Genomic DNA, 24,722 nt, shown 5'->3' with positions numbered 1-24,722 from the left:
CACTCTACAAACTCTATGGAGAGCTTCAAGCACAAGAATCCACTGTACTCAAAGATTGTGCTGACTTCGGAGGACCACTTGCCCTCATAGCACAAGCTCCACCGCAGTCACCTTACTCTTCCTCGTATGACACCCCACTACAATCATACGAAGTAGATTTTGAGTATGATGATGAAGAAGATTTTCAAAAGGCTATTGCTCTAGTTAGCCAACAGTTCAACCGCATACCACCTTCCTCTTTCCGCAAGAATCAACAATTCAACCGTAACTTCGGTCCTCAGAACAACAACTCTCGGTATCCTAAAGTCTCTCAGAACAATGAACCCAAGGAGGTACCGCAGTCCCCTTAGAACAATGACTCTGGTACTCAATCAGAAGACAAGACTGATGTTGTGATTTTTCACATATACAACAAAGAAAATCACTTCGCAAAAGACTGTAAGGCCAACGTAGTCAAGGACAGAGCATTCTATCTTAGAATAGCTCAAGAGTTAGAAGAAAAAGAAAAGGCAAGGGCATATGTGGCTCAAGTTAAAAGAGACCATCAAGTTTCGTCATCATGAGATGAAGAAGAGACCATCAGCAGTGTTAAAGGAAAAGGGAAAATCTGCATGCTGGCCACTACGAATGATGATGGGTCAGCAATGTTGAACAAAAACTACTGCTACATGGCGAAAGATGGGACTCTAAGCATCGTTGAACAGGTAAAACGCATGATCCAAAGTTTAAATTATAGCATGCATGATCGTCAACCCTACATAGATGTTCTTAATGACACTTGTGTTGCCGTCCTTTCAGACTATAACAAAGCCTTGGATGAGAAGAACACAACGTCCCAAGAGATGTTCCATGTGAGAGGAAGACTGGATAACAAGAGACTTAAGATGTCAATGTTAGAAAGGGATCTAGAGTTAGAGAAAGATGCTAGAATGTTAAGTGAAACTCAATTAGAAATAGCCTTGAATCAAAAAAATTTAGCTCAGAGAGAATTGTACGCTTGAATCTTTTAATTGAAAAACTGTTTAATGAAAGTGAGGCTATTGAAAATTTGGTAAACAATGGAACCGTAGACAATACATATAATTGGGGTTGGTCAAATGGATATCCTACCGCAATGGATTCCCTGTCAATGACAAGAATTTTCCCGAAGATATCAAAACTCACTTCGGTAGATTACACAATTTGATCAATAATCGTAAGAACAAGATAATTTATATCAAACAATTTTCATGTAATTAGCCTAACCATTAAACTAATACAAAACATGAATGTATTGAAAATTATCTATTGAATTGGATTAGAATGAACATGACCATATCAAAAACAGGTTTATAGGTTCAAAAACAGCTTAGGTTAAGAATTCTAGTCCAATTCCAGTCTTAAAACTCGAAGATACGCTGTCAGGGGCTCCAACTCGCCAAGTGCAAGAACAAACTCGACGAGTTGGATGAGTTTGTACATGGACTCGTCGAGTCCCTCAATATACTCGTCGAGTCCCCTGACCAAACAGCAAAAAACCTCGTTTTTCAGCCATCCCAGCAAGTATAACTTGAAAACAAACCTTGGCTCTGATACCACAGATGAGTTTTAGTATACTAAAACATCCTATGGTGCACATACAACCCTAAATACCTTGGATCTATGTTTTCACCAATTATACATGAAAATGGATTCCAAGGCATTAAACCTATAACTAGCATGTAATTTGATATAAACAATACAAGATACTAGTTAGGATAACATACCTCTTTCTTGTAGCTTGATTCCATGGGCTTAAGAGCCTAGTGCCCCAAGTGTGACACCTCAAATGGTTCACACAACACAAACAACAACTTGGAATAACTTGAGAGAAAAGTTCTTATGCTCAAAATCGGCAAGCCCTCTCATATAAAGCCTTAGGGCTGATTTCTTGAGCTATGGGATCTTTATATACTGTGGCTATTAGAGTTACACTGTGTAACTCATGACTTCCCATACTCTTCATGCTCCATGGGTTAAAACTTCCATGGAGTATCAATGGGTTACTCCATCGGTTTATCCCAACATGAAGAACTATGGATCATAAGCCCACATATATAAGAATGAATAATTTACACAATCAATCCCAATACATTTAATTAGTGATCACAAAATTAATTCCAAATTAATTCTTGATCAATACTAATTAAATAATATGATTTCATATTAATATATTAGAACTTATAATATATTAATAAATCATAAATATCCTTTTCTTACAAAAGTCTATCCAAATTGTTCTGATGCCATGCAACCCAAATGGACCATGCCAAATTGGGTCAAGTACATACCAATTATAGTTATGGACTTAGACACTAATCCAACACAGAGGGGACAGTATATAGATAACAAATAGAAAGAATTGCATAGATAAGAAGACGCATGGAGATAGAGTTGCATATGTTGCAATCCAAGTCGGATATATTCCAATCACGCAAAGGAAGCAACATATGAAAAACTGACAGAAAGAAAGAAAATAATTTTCTATAGACCTACTTTATCAGAACTCTCAATCGCCCTATCAGTATTAGAATTAAGGACATAAGTCCATACATCAGGGAAATTTTGAGCCACATTTCTAGATAATTAACTTTTGGAGTATCTCGCAGTTTCTCATGTTTATCTCACCGCTCAATCTACCCAAGTGTCATATTGTCAGTCCAAATAAAGCTATATAAGTGCATCCTGTCAAGTCCTTTCATCTTCAATCTAAGTCTAGTCCTTTTGAACACTTCATGCCTACCAGCACATTAAACACTGAGTCTGGACAATTCGGCTTTAGTGCATTACACGAATTTCAGATTGCCCTTTAGCACTAGACTTCATATTACTTCCTAATTAACAAAACTTTCAAATGAAAACCTATAAGAAAATAAAAGATTGTCTTCAAAATGAATCAGTTTAAGATAAACTCGGGAGTATTGAGAAGAAAACTCAAACTGTAACTCACCGATTGAATTTGCATCCAGAAGGTCTGAGAACAGCACGCATAATCTCAGAACAAATTTGAAAATTCTTCACGTTGTTAAGCACAAAATTCCATATGTGATCCTTTCCTTTCTTCCTTTCTCGCAAAGGACACATACTCTCAAACAAGGTTTTGAGTGAAGTACAGTTGAGAGATGCCTCCTATCATGTGCCTGGAACAGCCACTACCAACAAACTAAAGTTTGATGATATGTCTCCATAGCTACTCCAGCACAGAGTGGGATCAGTTGATCTTTGGAACCCAGTCCATTTTGAAAATGGGTCGAACATTGTCATCTTTGCAAAGTACTCTCTCCCATGACATATCTTGCCTATCACAAACAGAAGATGAAGAAATATTAGAATCATTAGAAGATTTAGGAGATTGAACCTTTGGTACCCATCTGTAGTTGGGTTTAACTCATTTCATGTTTAAGCAGATGGGTGCTTCGACACTGGATTTTGAACTCGAAGTCGATCGGCAAGATTACTATCACCGAACCGGCCTTGGTTTCACTGGAGCATCTCTTGAGCTTGGCTTCTTAGCCAACATTCCCTTATTGACCTCGAGAGTTGGATTCTTGGCCTATTTTGAGTTCCAGTTACCATTTCGCAATTGTGACCTCGAATGACTTACTTTGGAGAATCTCCCTCCTGGCACGTTCTGCCATCCTTGTGCATAGTAGGGAACGTATGCACGATTTGGAAAATTTCTAGCAATTTTTCTAGGTGTTCCGAATTGCAAACATGTTTGTCTCTTCACGTAGGAGTTGTTTCTGCTTTCCCCTGGTGGCGTGCCATTGCCTTGTCTCTGATTGTTCCCACAAGCACACTTGTAGCAGGCACTTTGTTTCACTTGTTTTGGTGCCTGTATTTACCAACAACAGGTTTGTTAGAGGTGACTGAATTAGAAGCAACAGATTTAGATTTCAAGGAGTTGTTTGTTTGACAATCAACAGTATCAACATAATTGGAATTAATTATGTTCTCCTTGTCCTCATCTTTCATTAGTTTACCTGCACAGGAATTAGAATCAGTTTGTTGGTAATGGTTGTTCCAAGCATACGATACATCGAATTTCTATTATACCTCAGACCCTTATTTTGATTATCTTTAAATTTTAGTTATTTTTCTATCATAGAAGCTACTACCTCACTTGATACATCGAATTTCTTAAAGTAGAATTCAACATCTTTATATTTAGCTTTAAGTGCATCAAGTTCGGTAGTTAATTCGGCAAGTTGTCTCTTAACATAGTCATAGTTTTCACATTTATTGCTATATTCCTATTGAAGTTTTCGAAAATCCTTAGTTTTGGCCTCTAGTTGTGTTTTTAAGGGTTTTTGGGCCTTCCTAAGAGTATATCCTTCATATTTAACTCATTGTTTTAAAAAAAATTCTCTTTGACTTAAAACCTCAAAAGTCAAGCTTCAAAAGTCAAACTTAGAAGTCAAACCGAAAAGCTAAAAGTAAAAATTTGAAGGTTAAACGAGAAAGTCAAAGTTTAAAGTCAAAGTTCAAACTTGAAATTCAAAGTCAATTTTTGAGGTCAAAAAATCAATTAAGGAAGTCAAAAATTAAAAGTCAAAGGTTTGGGCTGAAAAAGAAATTTTGAAATTTGAAAAAGACATGTTGAAACATAAATTTGACCCTCTTGAACTTAACTACCGCAACGGTTCAATACTTGCAGCCAATACAGCACCCGAAGTCAATCTCTACAACTGTAACCGCAACCATTCTCCATCAGCAACCATATCAGCATCCGGAGTATTCAAGTCTTTTCCATCCGCAATCTTAGTTATTTCTTTTACCATGTAATTCACTCTATTGTCCAGCAAGCCTTGCACGGCGGCTCATAGAGTAGTACTTTTCTAAACTCTATAAATAGAGACTCTTTCTTATGTATTATGTACTTGTGATATATGTGAGTGTGAAAACTCTTATCTTCTCAATACACAAGATTTCTCATTCAATCATCTTTCTTATCTTCATCATTTATCTATCTTATTACTCTTTACACTCAAACTGCTACTGGAACATAACCTCTCTTCAGAGCAAGTCTTCTAGACTTAATCACTAAACTTGATCTCGCTAACTATCTTGGAGTGACTGCATTCGTTGTTATGAATCAGTTTAAGTGTATTCTTGATATAACTTTTTTCATTTATCTTTCTTTACTTTCCGCAACTAACTATCTAACTATCTAACTTTTATTATTGTTGAGCTTTTAGATCCTTAGAGATTAACTATTCCGCAACTTACTTGTTCTAACGTTTGTTCAAGTTTGTCTCCAAGTTTTTCTCTCAACAATTGGTATCAGAGCCAAAGTGGCTGCTTTTTGGATATCGGAACTCTGATTTTCTCGTTGAGCCTTCTATACCACTAAAGCTTATTTCTCAAAAAAAACACAAATGACACAATTGTTATCTCTGAATGTCTCCAATAGTGTTGGTGGTTCTAACCGAGCCCCAATACTAGAAGCAAATGAATATCATCACTTGTTACAAAGAATGGAGAGGTACTTAAGAAGATTGGGTAGAGATGTATGGAGATCGGTGGAAGAATGACCACATGTTCCAGTCCTCACACCAATCCAAACTGATGGCGCTGCAACCAGACTAGGAGGAGGTCAACCAACTATGAGCTGTCCTACCAAAGATGATCTCGATAAAATGGAAAATGATGTTGTTGCTTTTTATGAAATTTCGTGTGGTGTTGCTCCTGAAAACTTTGATATTATCATAAACTACAAGTCAGCAAACGAGATCTGGTTTGTACTCAAAAACCTGTACGAAGGTTCAGAACAAGCACAAGATAAGAAGCTCACAACCGCACTCAACGACTTCAACAACTTCAAAGCTCATGCTAGTGAAAGTTTGGAAGACTCCTTCAAGAGATTCAACCTGATAGTCACGAAGTTATCAAATGCTGGTACCATCCGCAGCAACCATGAAGCCAATCTCCAGTTCCTTAATGGTCTAGGAAGACATTGGACTACGGCCAAAATGATAGTCCAAGGTGACAGAAAGATTCACTCTTTATCACTCTACAAACTCTATGGAGAGCTTCAAGCACAAGAATCCACTGTACTCAAAGATTGTGCTGACTTCGGAGGACCACTTGCCCTCATAGCACAAGCTCCACCGCAGTCACCTTACTCTTCCTCGTATGACACCCCACTACAATCATACGAAGTAGATTTTGAGTATGATGATGAAGAAGATTTTCAAAAGGCTATTGCTCTAGTTAGCCAACAGTTCAACCGCATACCACCTTCCTCTTTCCGCAAGAATCAACAATTCAACCGTAACTTCGGTCCTCAGAACAACAACTCTCGGTATCCTAAAGTCTCTCAGAACAATGAACCCAAGGAGGTACCGCAGTCCCCTTAGAACAATGACTCTGGTACTCAATCAGAAGACAAGACTGATGTTGTGATTTTTCACATATACAACAAAGAAAATCACTTCGCAAAAGACTGTAAGGCCAACGTAGTCAAGGACAGAGCATTCTATCTTAGAATAGCTCAAGAGTTAGAAGAAAAAGAAAAGGCAAGGGCATATGTGGCTCAAGTTAAAAGAGACCATCAAGTTTCGTCATCATGAGATGAAGAAGAGACCATCAGCAGTGTTAAAGGAAATGGGAAAATCTGCATGCTGGCCACTACGAATGATGATGGGTCAGCAATGTTGAACAAAAACTACTGCTACATGGCGAAAGATGGGACTCTAAGTATCGTTGAACAGGTAAAACGCATGATCCAAAGTTTAAATTATAGCATGCATGATCGTCAACCCTACATAGATGTTCTTAATGACACTTGTGTTGCCGTCCTTTCAGACTATAACAAAGCCTTGGATGAGAAGAACATAGCGTCCCAAGAGATGTTCTATGTGAGAGGAAGACTGGATAACAAGAGACTTAAGATGGCAATGTTAGAAAGGGATCTAGAGTTAGAGAAAGATGCTAGAATGTTAAGTGAAACTCAATTAGAAATAGCCTTGAATCAAAAAAATTTAGCTCAGAGAGAAATTGTACGCTTGAATCTTTTAATTGAAAAACTGTTTAATGAAAATGAGGCTATTGAAAATTTGGTAAACAATGGAACCGTAGACAATACATATAATTGGGGTTGGTCAAATGGATATCCTACCGCAATGGATTCCCTGTCAATGACAAGAATTTTCCCGAAGATATCAAAACTCACTTCGGTAGATTACAAAATTTGATCAATAATTGTGTCATTGAGGAAATTATGCCTGAGGATTCTAGTCATATATGTGATCAAATTCCCATCAGTGGCACAACTCAATCCAATTCTCAAGCTTCATCCGAAGTTGATGAAGAAATTGTTGTTGAAGGCCCCGAAGTCTTAGAGGACTTTCCATCTTTATCCTCAGACTATAGTCAAATGTCCCAGAAATGTCCCACCGCAATCTCATCTAAAACCTACTCTGTGATAGTCAAATCATCTTCACCGCAGTTAAAAAACATTGACTGCAACTCTTCAGTTCAAGGAACTACAACTCTTCAACCGATTTTTCGTGAATTGCCTATAGAAAATTTTGAGGTAGGCCAATGCTCTCAAATTCTAGAATCTTCAAGTTCTGATGATTCTAGCCCACGTTTTCAAAATAATTCAAAAGGTTCCAGGAAAACGCAGTTGAATAACAATGACTACGGTTCACCAAAATTTTTGGCAAAAAGAGATTTCAAAGAAGAAATTAGATTTCAAAACAAAAGTAGGCCAAATTTTTCAAAAAATAAGAAAATTCCAAAATCCAAGAGTTCAGAAAATTCTTCTTTCATGAAAACAAACAAAAACGAAAGTTCAGTTTCACAAGCCACTTCTGCTACTTCTGACACAACCCAAAAAGGTTTCAAACCTGTTAGCAACTATTTTTTCATATCTACTCTTCAACTGACCCGAAATGGAAAGGAGTTTTACCCACTCCAACACTTTTAAAATCAAATCAAAACAAATGGAAAGGAATTTTATCAAATCCACCTAGAGCAACTCAAAGATTTACACGTGCGAAACCTCGTTCAAAACAAACTTCTCAGAGCTCAAACGTCAAATCTTTCAAAATTTACCCACCTCGGACTAATTTCAAGTCCAACACACCCCATAAACCGCTGACCAAGCACAATGTCAGATTCAATGACAACCCTTCTTTTTGCAAATGTCAGTGTAGCTGTTAAAGGTTTTTATCTCATGTCAAGTCAAATCAACGTCAGAAATCTCATACTTTTCAGAAACCTCGTAATAATCCAAATTTGAACAAACACCCAGGATTAGGTCTAAAAGATGACAAAAGACTTGTCCATGCAACCTCGGACCATGCATCATTTAAGAATATATCAATCGTACCTGGCTCCAAACTTGTTTGGATGCCTAAACTAACCATTTAATTCTCAGGCTTTGTGCAAGGAGGAATAGGAAGAATAATGGTTAATTGACAGTGCCTGCTCCTTGCACATGACCGGAAGGTTAGAGTACCTTCAGGATTTCAGGCCTATATGCAATGGTGGAAATGTCACGTTTGGCAACAATAACGGTGTCATCCGAGGTTACGGTGTTCTCACTACGGGGAAATTTTCCATTCAGAAGGTCTTATGTAGAAGGTCTTAAACACAATCTTATTAGTGTTGGCTAACTATGTAAAGTAGGACATCGAGTTGAATTTGATAATCAATTATGCTACATAATGACTAGTGATCGCAACACCTGTTTAATCAAGTCTCGCTGCGAAGGCACGATGTACCCTTTTGATGTTTCTCTCATCATTGGCAAACTACAGCTGTGTTTTCTGTCCAAAGTTGTATCCGAAGTCTGCTGGCTATGGCACCGCAAGCTAGTTCATCTCAACTTTCGCTACATCAACAACCTCGTCACAGGAGAACTGGTCCGTGGTCTCCCCATTCTCAAATTCAGCAACGATACTCTTTTTCCAGCATGCGAATGCGGTAAGCAATCCAAAGCAAGTCATCCTCTGATAATGGATTCTTCTATCTCTGAACCACTAGAGCTATTACACATCGATCTCTGCGGTCCCTCAACCGTAGCCAATCTTCACCACAAAAAGTATATATTGGTTATTGTTGATGACTATACACGCTTCACATGGGTCTTCTTTCTCAGACTAAAATCAGAGACTTCACAAATCTTCATTAACTTCATCAAAGAAATAGAACTTCAAATCAAGCTTACAGTCAGACGCATCCGCAGTGATAATGGAACTGAGTTCACTAATCATCTTCTGACCAGTTTCCTAGTTTCCAAAGGCATCTCTCAAAAAATTTCAGCACCCTATACACTGCAACAAAATGGTGTAGTAGAGAGAAGAAATCGCACACTCGTTGAAGCAGCCAGATCCATGCTTAACTTCGCCCAACTTTCTTTCTATTTTTGGGCCGAAGCAGTAGCAACCGGATGCTTTGTTCCAAACCGAAGTATTGTGTGCAAGCGTCTCAATAAAACGCCATATGAAGGGCTCAACAATCGCAAACCCAATGTTTGTGTCTTTCATATCTTTGGATGTAGACGCTTTGTGATCAACAATAGAGATCAACTCAACAAGTTTGCACCGAATTCTAACGAAGGTCTCTTCCTTGGTTATTCCATTAACAAGGTTGCATATCGAGTGCTCATCAGAAGAACAAGGTTGATCATTGAAAGTTTTGATGTGAAATTTGATGACTCTCACATCTGCAGTGCACCTCCGTCTACCGAAACAACTACAATCATGGAAAGTGACATTCCAGCCAATTCTAGACCTCTAAATCTAGTTGAAATCAACTATGATGATCTGCTTGATCCCATTGAAATGGCGAAAGTATCCAAAGTCCTAGTGTCATCCGCAGCTCAACAACAACATGCCGACGTATCTGGACCTTCTCTATCTGAAGTAGTATCACTCAATACTTCCACCTCTTCTGTTGAGGGGGAAAGCTCTACTCCGGATATTGTTGCAACCGTTGAGGTTCCAGTACCTGATGCTGCTTACATTCCTGCCCGAAGTGAAGTCTCACCATCAAACGAACCTTCGGAGGAGTCAGATGACGAACTCATAGAGAATATTGACACTAGATCTGATCCTAGAATTGTCACTCTTTCATCTGCATTCCAGGGGGAACCTTCTCAGGTTCCAGAGGAACTCCCATCCGCAATCCAGGGGGAACCTCAATCTTTGCCAACTCCTCAAGTAAATTTTGCTTCAATAGATCAAGATGATTCAGCAGGATGTTCTCAAGTCCAGGGGGAACTACCTTCCCCAACCGCAGATTCCTCTGATATCAAAGATATTCCTTCTACCGCAGCTGTTGATCATCTAATGCCACATCTTCATGTATGGACAAGAGACCATCCACCAGGTCAAATTATCGACAACCCATCAGCAGGTATCCAGACTCGATCTTCCAAAGATTTATCTGACCACTGCCATTATGCAACATTTATGTCTTTGGTTGAGCCTCGAACGATCAAAGAAGCCTTGCTTGAACCAGACTGGATAGCTGCAATGCAAGAAGAATTAGAAGAATTTGAAAGAAACAAAGTATGGCAACTTGTTCCTCTTCCACAAGATCATACTATTGTTGGTACAAGATGGGTTTTCAAGAACAAGCTAGACGAATCTGGCCCAGTCATCCGAAACAAGGCAAGACTTGTTGCCAAGGGCTATAGTCAACTAGAAGGCATTGAATACGATGAAACGTATGCTCCGGTAGCACGAATGGAAGCCATCCGCATCTTTCTAGCATATGCATCCCACAAAAATGTCAAGGTACACCAAATGGACGTTAAAAGTGCTTTCTTCAATGGTAAACTAAAAGAAAAAGTTTATCTTCAGCAACCTCCAGGATTTGAAAATGATGAATTTCCATACCACTGCTATAAGCTCAAAAAAGCAGTCTATGGCCTGAAACAAGCTCCAAGGGCTTGGTATGAGACACTCTCTGAATTTCTTGTCTCATCCGGGTACAAAAGAGGAGTGATTGATCCTACATTATTCAGAAAAGCAAATGGTGACCACCTTATGATGGTACAAATATATGTGAATGATATTATTTTTGGGTCTACTGATCAAGATATGGTAGATGAATTTGCAAAGTTCATGACCAACAAATTCAAAATGAGCATGAATAGAGAGATTAATTTCTTTCTAGGTCTTCAAGTCAAACAAATTCAGCAAGGAATTTTTATTCACCAAGAGAAATACACCACCGAACTTCTAAAGAAATACTCAATGGACAACTGCTCTTCTGCTAAGGTCCCTATGGCCTTCGGATATAAGATCTCTGCTGATCCCTCTGGTGAATCTGTGGATCACAAGACTTATAGAGGCATCATGGGTTCACTAATGTACCTCACCGCAAGTAGACCTGACATTGTCTTTGCAACTGGTGTATGTGCAAGATACCAGGCTGATCCAAAAGTGTCTCACATGACTGCAGTCAAACAAGTTATTTGGTATCTTAAAGGAAGCAAATCTATGGGTTTATGGTATCCTGCAGGCAACGACTTCAGTCTTCAAGCCTTCACTGATGCAGATCATGCAGGTTATAAGCACGATAGAAAAAGTACTTCAGGTGGATGTCAATTTCAAGGAAGAAGACTTGTGAGCTGGTCCTCAAGAAAACGGACGTGTGTATCTCTATCTACCGCATAAGCAGAATATGTGGCCTCGTCCAGCTGTTGTTCCCAAGTTCTTTGGAAGAAGACACAATTACTAGACTACGGGTACAGAATGCTGCGGATACCAATTTACTGTGACTCTGAAAGTGCTATAGCTATCTCTCATAATCCTAGTCAGCACTCCAAGACGAAACACATTGAGTTACGGTACCATTTCATCAAAGATCATATACTAAAAGGTAATATTGAACTCATCTTTGTTCCTACTCATGAAGAGATTGCTGATGTTTTTAGAAAAAATCTTGACTCTACAAAACTCAATACATTCTTACAAATGTTGGGAATGATGAATCCGGACCCGCAGTTCTTTTTGAAATGTTAGCTACCGCAAACCGTCCTTGGTCTCCATTGCGGTTCTAACTGAGAATTACATATGATAGATGGTTTTGATACCGCAATCGGGGTACCGCAACTATATGTCATACGTACCTCTCATTGGTCTTAATGTTCCTTTATTTCTAATTTTCGTACAAGTGTTTGTCTCACAGATTCTCTAAAAAAAAAATTTCATCCGCGATGGAGTTTCTCAACCGAATTGATGAATTCATTCACAACCTCTTCAAATAAATTCCAAAAAATTCATTAACTCTTGAATCTTTGTGTGCTATTTAATGATCCTTCATTAAATAAAATACAAACATTCCATTTAGAAACTGTCACTTTAACTTTCTTAATAAACCCCGTATCAGACCTATTTTAGGGATGATGCCAAAAAGAATGATTCCCAAATCAATCCTTTCTTAACCTATCCTTTCCTCTCCCAAACACGTTCAATCAATTACCACGTTCTCTCTCATCAACCCATGATTACCTGACGTATTACCATGTGTCCACTCCACCATTAAATGCAAAACCCTTTTTAAGATTTCTCAAATCTCTTCAAAACCCGCTTCATATTCGCGTGGCTGAGATTCAATCCCATAATCATTGATTCCCCCCAAACCCCATTCAACTTCTTACCCCCTTTTATCTTTTACCTAGGGTTAAAATCCTTTTACCCCCTTTATAAACCTACCTTCTTCTCTATAATCGTTTACGCTCTCTGTTAATCGATTACTCTCTCAACTCTCCAAGAACTCATAAAAGCTCTCAAGAACTTCAATCTCACAACTCTCAATGGCGAAGTCTGGTGCATCCAAGAAACAATCCAAGGCATCAAGCTCGATGAATCAAACCGGTTCCACATCACCAACAATCGCTTCAAGCAACTTCAGAGTTATGTTTGACGATCATCCATCTTACAATGCTCCAACAAAACTGATGATTAAGCATCTCAAGAACCATATCCTATTTGGCCTGTTCGACGCATTCACTGATGTTGTTCCCGTTTCTACACTCTTTAAGTGTGCTTTGTCTGCATACAGACCACTGGAAAACCCACAAGAAGTGTATTTGCACCTCATCAACGATTCCCTAGTCATCTTGACCAAAGAAAAATTCTTAACCTCCATTAACCTGTTAATCCATCCTTCCATCAAAATCTTCACTCCATCCTTATCCGATATCACTACTGCACTCTACCAAATGGGTTACCAGAAACCAATCCGAGGGATTGGTGAGTTTAAGAATCAGCTGCCTGGAGTTTGGCAGTTTGTATGCCACTTTGTCATCCGCTGTCTGTCTGGCAGAACCGGAGGCATTGACAACATGGGACTCAAGCTCCTTGAACTCGTATGGAGCATCTTCACAGGCCATGATGTCAACTTCGGTCAAATTCTTTGGGATGATTTCCTCCAGTACATTCCCAAAGAGCAACCAAAGGAAAACCCAACCGAGCTCACTTTTGCTCGCTTTTGGTCTATGTGTATTTCTGATCTGCATGCGGATGCTGGTCTCGACTTGGGAAGTGACATCAATTTTTTTGTCACTAAAGATCTCAAAAGGTATACTCCTTCCTCTGATCAAACTATTTTTTGACCTATCCGCAGGCTCCCCACAAACATTTTTTCACTGCTTGGTCTTGAGACTGCTGATGTCTTAGATCATATTGAGGCCACGAAGGGTATTATCCCATACCCTTCTACCCCACCTCTTCCTTCTTCAACTATTCTTCCTGAGGGTACCGTAGCCCCCTCTACCACTACACTTTCTAACATTTCTCAACGGAGAAAAATAGTAGCCTCTAAAAAGAAAGCTACAACACCCAAAAAAGAAAGCCCCAAAACAAACCGCGCCCTCCAAGAAACGCAAAACCAAAACCACCACTGTATCGAGCAGTGACTCTGAGGAAGATAGACTACCCTTATCTATCCTCAAGAAAAGAAAAGCAACCGAAACCACTAGCCATATGCGTGACTGGACTGATACTGAAGCCTCTCAACAGGCTCTGGTAGTCCTTAGGATGGCCGCACATCCATTCAATGCCACTATCGAATACCACTCAACCTCATCTTGTGAGATTGTTTCATCATCATCTTCTTCTGAACGTGGAGACAGCCCCCCAGTTGTATCTCAAGAAGATAGAATTGGTAATCGTCCTAAGGTCTCCAGGGCTTCCCGGCTGCACATCTTTTCTTCTAAGGGGTTAGACTCCATCCTCTTGCAAGTATCCCAAACACTACAAACACCACTCCATCCGCAGGGCATCTCTTTCACCCATGCCAGAACTGGGCCGAGGCCAAACTTGACCACGGGTCAAGGAGACCAAGGAAGTCCCAGAAATCCTACTCTGCTTACATCTGTAACAGGTGGTTTAGGCACGGTGAGCACTAATGTTCATGGATCCGTGAACCCAAGGGACACATTGGTGCGAACACAAGGAATTGACGATGAAGACTCAAATGACTCTTGGATTCGGTATCAACCAACCACTGATGCTGAAATCAAGAAGTATGTTGCCTTTAAAAGGGCATTCCAAGCCCGCAAGGAGCAGCAGGTCAAACAACAACAACAGAAGGAACAAGAAATTCTGTCAGTGGCCAGGTACTGGGCAAATGCCATCAGCAACGCCCACACTGCTGCCACAATCCTAAAGGTTTAGACCTGGATGGACCACATGGCTGAAACTATGCTGAAAGCTCAAGCCTCAACCGTAGCCGCAGGTACATCTAATGTTCCTCCAACTTCAACTACTGTAACTCCCCGAGATTCAGGTACATTTCTTTCATCCTTGTTCTTTATTAATTAGGCATGTTTAGTCCTTGATGTTGGGATTGTAGCAAGTGAGTACGCTGGGCATACCAGAGGGGTATGATGCACGTACTCATGCGCTTAATTTGGACGCAGAGTCGCCAAGGTACGCTGGGCGTACCTAGAGTTACGACGGGCGTACCTAGAGTTACGTCGAGCGTACCCGGCCCAGGTGCAAAAACCTTAATCCATCTTGTGCACTATTTAAAGGGTGTTATGGCTCATTTCTCAGCCTCCATATCAGTGAGTGAAACCCTAAAAGAGAGCCCCATCGTCCTTATTGTGTGAGAGTGTTGATTTGAGCTTTTTGGTGCTTTAGTGACTTGGTGAAGAAGAAGGAAGGGAGTTCTTGGAAGCTAAAGCTTGAGGTGCCATTTTGGATCTGAGATCTACAGAGAAAAGGGCTACACTTGGAGGTATAAAGTTCAAAACTTTCCTTTTCTTTTGGTTGTTGTAGTATGTGCTTTCTTAAGGCTAAAAACCCCAAAGGTGGAGACTTTATGAGTGTAAAGTGCTCCATGGTCCGAGATTTGTCCCCTTTCAGTGTTATTAGTGATTTAGAGCCATAAAGTTTCCATCTTGGATGTTAGTTTGAAGTCATGCATGTGTATTTAGCTTTCTAGAGTTGAAGGTGGGATCATTGTGAGAGTTGGTGACTTGTTCAGCCATGCAAAGGCTTAAAGTCATCAACTTTATGGATTAAGGGGCTTAGATGGGGTCAGATCTAAATTATGGACGTAGGTCTTAACTGTTTAAGACCTCAAGATCTAAAGTGTTGAAGCAGGGGAGTACGTCGGGCGTAATCCCAAGTACGCGTCGCGTACTGGGTGGCGCTCCCCGATTCTGAGGTGCAGCCGGGTACGCTCAGCGTACACATCAGGTACGCGCAGCGTAACCCAGAGAGTTGACTTTTGGTTGACTTTTAGGGTATGGTCTATTGTGCGGCCTTTGAGTTATGAGAGGGGTAAAATGGTCTTTTACCCTTCTGAGAGCATCATAAGAGAAGCATAGTCCATCCTTTGAGAGTTATATTAAATAGAGTGTTTATTTCATATGATTAGGCGGAGGCTAGGCCAGGGTTACCGAGTCAGAGGTTTACCGAGATACCCGAGGTGAGTCTTCTCACTATACCTTACCTAGTGTGGTAACAAAGTTATGTGACAGAGTACTATAGAGTTATATGCCGGTGTATTTGCATGTTATTTATGTGTTGTGATTTATTGTGATATGTGATATGTGATATGCATGATTCAGAGTTACAGAGTTGGGGCTTTTGGGTCCCTAGAGTTAGGGCCAGAGGGCCCACAGAGAGTTGGGGCTGGAGGGCCCCACTAAGACACATTGACCAGAGGGTCGACAGAGTTTCAGCCTCGAGTGGCTATTATGTGTTAGAGTGGTATTTTGGGGAACTCACTAAGCTTTCGCTTACACTGTTCAGTGTTATGTGTTTCAGGTACCAGTGATGACTGCGGGAAGGCGCCAACTTGATTCGTACACACACACACATGGGATTTGATGTATTTGATCTTGGGAGATATTTTGTGAACAAAAAACATGACGATATAACATTTTATGAATGAATAGTTTTGTTAAAAATGTGTTTACAATTGCGAAAAATTGTTTTAATTTTTACGGTGTTACAACTACTGTTCCACCTACTGCAGTCAACCCATCTCAAGACGAAGAGCCAGCTATTGAACTCAGCTCGGCCCCAACCTTCGGTTTTGACGATGAAGACATCCAAGAGGTCAACAAACCGAATCCCTTGGATGACGACCTTATGATGTTCGAGGAAGAAGAAGAATCCAGCGGTTCTCAGCACTCCACTTCAAAGCCCAAAGAAAAGAAGAAGAAGAAAAAGAAGAAAGATGTTGTCACTCGCAAAGAATTCCTCAACCTTCAAGCCAAAGTTGATCAAATTTTGGCTGCGGTTAAGCCTACCCAAGCTCCACCAGAAGATATCCCAGGTCTGCAATCCCTAATTGAGCGCATCGAACGACTTGAAATGAGAGAGCGTATAGCCGCTGAGCGCATCTCTCTCAAAGTCGAGATGGGGATTCGATCTCTCGACAACAACCGCAAGGCCGACCATCAAGATTTTATGGCCGCAGCGGAACGCCTCATCACTGAGGTAACCGCAATCAAACAAGGCTTACAAACAGCCGTTGTGGATCAAGTTGTCCAATCCAAAAGGGTAATAGAGGAAACTCATACTGCCTATGCGTCCACGATTTTTGCCCTTCATGCCACAATCGCCCGAATGCAGAAATCCCTCTCATCAAACTTTCATGGCCCAGAGATACTTCAGCTCACAAAGGATATTCACAGGCAGCTCTTCAACTCTGCCATTCCAAACAACTCCCATTTGGCCGAATCGATGAAAGCACACTTTGCTGAGGTTTGTGCCAAAGTTGATCGACTCAAACAATGGCTTGAGGAAGCACAGGGGTTGCATTCCTCAAGAGGGGGAAGTGATAAAGAAGGCGATCGCTCAAATACATCCATCCGTCAGAGCCCTCCAATCACCACAAACAAAATTCCCACTCCGCAGCCCTCTCCTCCACCATCTCAAAATATTCCATCTCCCCACTCATCACCCAAAAACACCCTCAACATACCTGAGACTCCTCCCCACCAAAAGAATCTTGAGGAACATATGTCTTCAGAAAGCTCTACTGACTCTCCTGCTACTGCCCAAAGGAAACATGACTGGAAAGCAGCCAAGTAGCCGAAATTATATGGAGAGAATGCGGTTTTGACACAATGATTGATGAATCGCTGATCAACTCATGGGTCAATCCTCTCCTCAGGCTACTTGATGAAGACTACACTCCCCACCTCACATATGCTGAACCACCATCCGATGGTTATTGGGATATTCTAATTTCTCCCAATGCCAAGTATTTTGTTGTTTTTGACTCCTTCGACCGCAGTCTTCCTGATCACAAGCGTCTGCCAATGGAATTCGAAAGACTGGCTCGCTTCTATGCGAAACATGGCTCTTCAGTTGAAAACGTTTGGTCTAACGATAGACCATCCGCAGTGAAGAACTACAAGATGTGGAAGTTTATGAAAGCAGACTTTGCTCAATTCACTCTGACTAGAAAAGAGCATGATTACATCCACACCCAGGCAGACTTCCCTTGCATGAACCCTGAAGAAATATTTCTCATTGCCAGAATTTTTCAGAACAAGGCAAAGAAACATCCTAAGATGCAGATAGCTCTCAACAAAGCCAAATCCTTTCTTAAGGACACTGTCTGTGACTTTGCGAAGATTGATGCGGACATCCACCCCACTATCCTCAAGAAATTTGACCTTCCACCACTTGAACCAGTGTCAATGCTTACAGAAGGTTATGAAGAAAGATCTCTAGGCGCAACCAACTTCCCAGAACTTGGCATCATATTCAAACGGAAGACAGACAATGTCAAATATTTCATTCCGATGAATGCCATGCATCGCCTGCCCAAGAAGCAACTTGACATCTGCAAGACTACAGTAGAAAAATCAAAGCACACTACTGCTGAAGTCAAGTTTGAGATCTCCAGAAGAATCATGTGGCTGGAAAATGTTAGAAAATTTTGGTGGATTTTGATCAAGTTTCTTAAACTTGATAACTGAACCAAAGTGAAAGAGGTCACTTAGGGGGGAATTTTTGAAACATAAAAGTGACCCTCTTGAACTTAACTACCACAACGGTTCAATACTTGCAGCCAATACAGCACCCGGAGTCAATCTCTACAACTGTAACCGCAACCATTCTCCATTAGCAACCATATCAGCATCCGGAGTATTCAAGTCTTTTCTATCTGCAGTCTTAGTTATTTCTTTTACCATGTAATTCACTCTATTGTCCAGCAAGCCTTACACGGCTGCTCATAGAGTAGTACTTTTCTAAACTCTATAAATAGAGACTCTTTCTTATGTATTATGTACTTGTGATATATGTGAGTGTGAAAACTCTTATCTTCTCAATACATAAGATTTCCCATTCAATCATCTTTCTTATCTTCATCAGTTATCTATTTTATTACTCTTTACACTCAAACTGCTACTGGAACATAACCTCTCTTCGGAGCAAGTCTTCTAGACTTAATCACTAAACTTGATCTCGCTAACTAACTTGGAGTGACTACATTCCTTGTTATGAATCAGTTTAAGTGTATTCTTGATATAACTTTTGTCATTTATCTTTCTTTACTTTCCACAACTAACTATCTAACTATCTAACTTTATTATTGTTGAGCTTTTAGATCCTTAGAGATTAACTATTCTGCAAATTACTTGTTCTGACGTTTGTTCAAGTGTGTCTCCAAGTTTTTCTCTCAACAAGACAAAATTGCAAAAATGGTCCCTGTGGTATGCATTTTTTTGGGATTTTAGTCGAAACCATGACTTTTTTGGATTGGTGATCCTTTTGAGCTAGTTTCGTTGGGTTTTTGGTCCTTATACTTAACTTCCATTAAAAAGAATTCGTTAACCCCCTCATGTGCCTTCCACGTGAGGATATTTCTGTCATTTTACTTCTAGGGACCATTTTTGCAATGCTTTCTTCTACCTTTTATCCCTCATTTACCATCTCAAACAACTGTCAACTCCCCACCTCCCTCCTCCTTCCTTCTGCTCCATTAAACCTGCAAAAAAACATCGTCGGAGATGGAGTAGCACCGGTGGTTAAACCAATCGAACATCACTCGACAAACAAACGACTCAAACGCGCAGTATTTATGGTTCATTTCGCTGTAAAAAACATCCAGTTGCATTGCGTCGGCGGTGGCGTCGATATTCCGGTCGGCGATTTTCATTTCTCCGATCAAAAATATCACGAAACTTCTAATCGATTTCGTCGTTTGATGAAGAGCAGAGGGAAAATCGTTTAGGGTAAACGGATGATGACGCGATAATGGCCCACTCGAGTTCTTCTCTCGATCGATTTGTTTTCTCTGTTAGCTTCGTTTAATTTCTCTTTCAAAAAGATCATCTCTGAATCCTTGAGTTTTTTTCTGACTATCTAACTTTTTTCCGGTTATCTCATACATTTGTAAGAGATTCTTCTATTCACGAATCTCCGCCAGTAGTATGGTGGTTTCCGGTGAACTGTCATCGAGGTGTTTCTTCAAGAACAATTGCTTTAACTCCGATAAATTTTTCAGTTCCGACACTATGATCTGATCGACCAACTAAATTTCGTCGACGTCGTATCGAGATTGAGCGTTTTGAAATTGTGAATACGCAGCTTTCACAGATGAGATTGTTGAAAAAACTTTTGTTATGAATGCATCCATAATCACTCACTGAAACTTATCGTCTTCTTCATCGAAGAAATTTGTTTGACATATGTTCTGTGATTGGCTTTTCATGTTTGACTTTTGCAGATCGAATATGCAAAGCTTTGGCAAATGTTTGAGCTAATTTAGTTTTTTTTAGGGTAAGAATGGATTGGTTAACTGAATCCATGTGAAAAGAAGAAATTGGCAATGATTATTCATGGATTGTGATTAAGAAGAAGATTGAATATAATTATAAAAAAGATGATGATAAAGACTAGAACAATGATGATGATAAAGCGAAAGAACGTTAGTAAATAGGAGGGAAAGCAGAGTATGCTTTAACTCTTAGATCGAGGCCTTTTGTATGTTTATGATCTTGTCTCCTTTTGCTTCAATTAGGTTCTGTGGATAAGGAACAATGTTTTTTTGCAGGTTTAATGGAGCGGAAGGAAGGAGGAGGGAGGTGGGGAGTTAACGGTTGTTTGGGATTGTAAATGAGGGATAAAAGGTAAAAGAAAGCGTTGCAAAAATGGTCCCTAGAAGTAAAATGATGGAAATACCCTCACATGGAAGGCACATGAAGGGGTTAACAAATTCTTTTTAACGGAAGTTAAGTACAGGGACCAAAAACCCAACGAAACTAGCTCAAAAGGACCACTAATCCAAAAAAGTCGTGGTTTGGACTAAAACCCCAAAAAAATGCATACCACAGGGACCATTTTTGCAATTTTGTCTTTGAAAATTTGATTTTTGGGCTAAAATTGTCAAAATTGTGAAACTAGGATCAAAACAGCGAGACTACTTGAACTAAAACCGGAAGATGTTAAGCATCTGGCATCCTAGACCAAGTGGTAAGGGCATTGGTTGTGTATGCAAGAGACCCAGGTTCGAATCTGCTCCACCCCAGATTTTTAAATATAAGCTGCTAAACGAGAATCTGTGAGGACTACACGTACGAGGACCGAACACGAGGACAACCGAACATGTGCTGGGCCGAAAATGTCCGAGGCGAGAACAGATTCCGGCTGAGAATGCGTTTTCGTCCGAGAAACCTCGCACCGGTCCACCGAAGTCGAAAACCGTTTGCGACTGTAAACACCTCAGACCATAAACCCCTAAACCAAAAACGAATTTCTGGTGTAAACTTCGAGGAAACCTGCCGCCATGTCCTCGCTGGAAGTCGCAAAATTACGTCAAAAAACAACGATTTTCTCACTTTTTAGCTCCAAACTTGATCAAAAAGCTATTTTTATCAAGAACACGAAAAATACACCCCCACTATTTCTTCAAAACCTATCCAAAAACGTAAAATCCTTCAAAAAAAAGTACAAAAACAATCCAGATCATGTCAAATTGATTGATACAATCCAATCTCTGATACCAACTGTAAGTCCCAAAATTAGCTTGATGTATTGATCAGATCCACTCGATGGTGCGGAATCCCAATCAAGTGGATGATGAAAGATCAAATGGAGAAGAAGGAGAAGAAGAAGAAGAAGATGAATCTATTATGTATTTAATAATATAAATGATGCTCTATAAATATGACATTCTATGACACACACACACTCTTCTTCTCTCTCACTTTCTCTCTCTAGAACACCTTGATATACACACACTTAGCCCCCATTTTACTCATGACTCTACTGACACTATATATATACATACATATATATATATATATATATATATATATATATATATATATATATATATATACGGAACAGTAGTTGCAAACACGTTTACAACAGTAAACGTGTTTACAGCCGCAAACTTGCCCAACCGCAAAAACACATGAACCGTAAACCCAAGGTTGTTTTCAATTCTAGACCAAAAACTGTTAAAGCCAAGAAAAGTAAAGTATAAACCATATTTTTAGACCCAACTCGTACCGATTTAAATGGTCGTGGGTGATCCTTGAGTACGCCGGGTGTACTAAGGGGTACGCGGGGCAAACTCCCTTCAGCCATTAAATCCTAGTTTTTGATCCTTGATCCTATTTAAACCTCATTTCTTTCGTGAGCCTTGTCTTTTATTAACCTCTAACCTCCTAAACCCTAAAATTCAACCCCTAGCCCTTATCTTGCAGCATTTAAGCCATTGTGAAGGATCTTGGAGTATTTTTGTGAACTTTGAGGAGCTTGGAGCTTGTTGAAGAATAACCACTTGGAAGAGATCTTGTAGATGCAAAAGCTTGCCATCTTTTGCAATGTATTGAATGTAAAAAGCTTTGATCTTTCCATCTCTCTGGTTAGATATTCTTTTGAGCTTGATTAGGTCGTTTTACCCTCTTTTGGTTGGTCCCTATGAGCTAAGGTTGTTTCAGAGGCTTCATCGTGTAGATCTGAATGTTTTAGCTCTCTCAAAGGCATACAAATGTGATCTTTATGGTTTATTTGGACTCAGGCATGTGTTATTTTGACCCTTCATTAAACTCTTTTGAGCTCTAGAGTGTTGGATTGGATGTCTAAGCGCATAACTAGTATTTGTATGTATTTGACCCGACTTGGCATGGTCCATTTGGTATGCATGGCATCGGAACAATTGGATAAACAAAATGATAAAAAGGATACTAGTGATTTATATTAGTATATTATAAGTTCTAATATATTAATATGAAATCATATTATTTAATTAGTATTGATCAAGAATTAATTTAGAATTAATTTAGTGATCAAAAGGAACTAATTAAATATGGACTCTTATATATGTGGTGGGCCAAGTTTATTTAGGTTGGGCTAAGCTTTCATGGATAGTCCATGGAGTTTTTAACCCATTGATCCTATGGAAATGAAAGGTCATGGGTATTAGCGTTTACATGAATGTAACCCTAATCATCCATGCTATATAAAGAGTTCTATTGTTCATGAAATGGGGCTAGGTGCTAGACACTAGAGTGTGTGTACACAAAGAGGACAAACTGATTTCTTGAGGGTGAACCTAAGTATCCTTATTCTCTAGTTATTCCAATGGTTCTTGGTGTTTTTTGAACCATTTGAGGTGAAACATTTGAGGCATTAGGCTCTTAAATGTTCAAGACTTCAAGCTCCATCAAAAGGTACGTCATTCTACTAGATTCTTGTAGTATAGTTACTTCATATTATGCTAGTTAGGATGAAACCTTGGAATATTGAATATTTTCATGTATAATAGAGAAAACATAGATCCAAGGTTTATAGGGTTGCATGCACACCACAGGTGTGTTAGAATGCTCAAAACCCATCAATGGTATTAGAGCCAAGGTTTGTTTTCATTTATACTTGATGCAACAACTTAAAAAACGAAAATTCTAGCTTTGTGGGCACTGGAATCGCCAAGTCCACTAATGGACTCGCTGTGTCCATGAAGAAAATCATCCTACTTGTTGAGTAGGTTCATACACTCGACGGGTAGGAGCCCCTGACAGCATATTTTCAAGTTTTAAGGCTGGAATTGTTCGAGAATCATTACCTTAAACTGTTTTGGACTTATAAACCCTATTTTTCATGTGGTAACGATTATGGTAAATCAATTTCAAGGTTGTTATCAAAATTTCAAGTTTTATGTGTGTTTATGTAATTCTTGAAATTGTTGATATGATTGTTCATACAATTATGAGTTTTGGTAGATCATAGGAATTATTTGCAAAATTCTTTGTTAGTTAATTCGTGATCTAAATGTGTTTTAATGGAGTCCATAATTTGTCCTCAAGTTATGGATTACCATAAGTAATTTCTCTTACAGATCCATTAAAATTCATAGGTTAGAAAAAAATTGAAGAGTCTTTTTGTTTTATGAACTCCATAACTTGTCCTCAAGTTATGGATTGTGACAACCCAAGTTGTCCCGTTACATTTCCCCGTTACCGTTAACGGAATATTCCACTGTATAAAAGTTCCGTTAATTAGAGGGCATCAATTTAATAAACATTTCCATTTGATTACCTTTAACATGCCGTTAAGTCGTGATAAAAGGAAATAAAAGCACAGGACACACATTTTCATTCATTTGGAAAATGTCAAGTTTTATTATTACGACCACTAAATCGGGTGCGACCAAAAGCCCCGTTTAACGGCAGTATCGGGTAAAATTCCACTGAGCCCCGACTGTGAAACCTACATATGGGTGAGTGGAGTCCATTGGAGACTTTTTACACTCTCTCTCTAAACTCTCTCTCTAGACCCGTTTTCGCCCCGAATTCGTAACCAAACGCTTCCAAATTGTAAGTCCGCTTACCCTAGCCTATTCTAAACATATTGATTCATGTGTATGGACCAAAATACGGACTTAGAAGCAATGGAAAAGGAGTTTACGGCCTAAGCTTTTTCTTAGGCCGTAAACACCTAAATCAAGGCCTAAACAACCCAAACCTGTCCCCATTGGCTAGGAAATAAATTGAGGTAATAGCCTAGAAGTGTTTTAACACAAAACTCATGGATTTAGGGGGGGTAAAGGAGAGTTTACGGCCCAAACACAAGCTTAGGCCGTAAACGCCTCAAAATCATGTCAAAAGTGCCCCAAAACACTCCCAAACTCATCCTAGGGCTTATTACATAATTTAGGGACTTATCCTCTTGAGTTTAGACCCTTGAAACACTCCAAAATGAATTAAAGAAAGGAGTTTACGGCCGAGGCGTGTTCAAGGCCGTAAACTCCCTAAA

General features: G+C 39.6%; 1 pseudogene; it reads right to left on the bottom strand.

The window, feature by feature from the left end:
* Positions 1-19,440: 19,440 nt before the first annotated feature.
* Positions 19,441-20,269, bottom strand: LOC145060006 (protein GRAVITROPIC IN THE LIGHT 1-like; annotated as a pseudogene).
* Between the last annotated feature and the right edge of the window lie 4,453 nt (positions 20,270-24,722).

This window comes from Lactuca serriola, chromosome 6 (genome assembly GCF_051521515.1).
Source record: "Lactuca serriola cultivar US96UC23 chromosome 6, Lser_US96UC23_V15, whole genome shotgun sequence".
NCBI classification, from domain to species: domain Eukaryota; kingdom Viridiplantae; phylum Streptophyta; class Magnoliopsida; order Asterales; family Asteraceae; genus Lactuca; species Lactuca serriola.
Note: the sequence above shows the minus strand (reverse complement) of the source record. Positions and strands in the feature narration are given on the sequence as shown.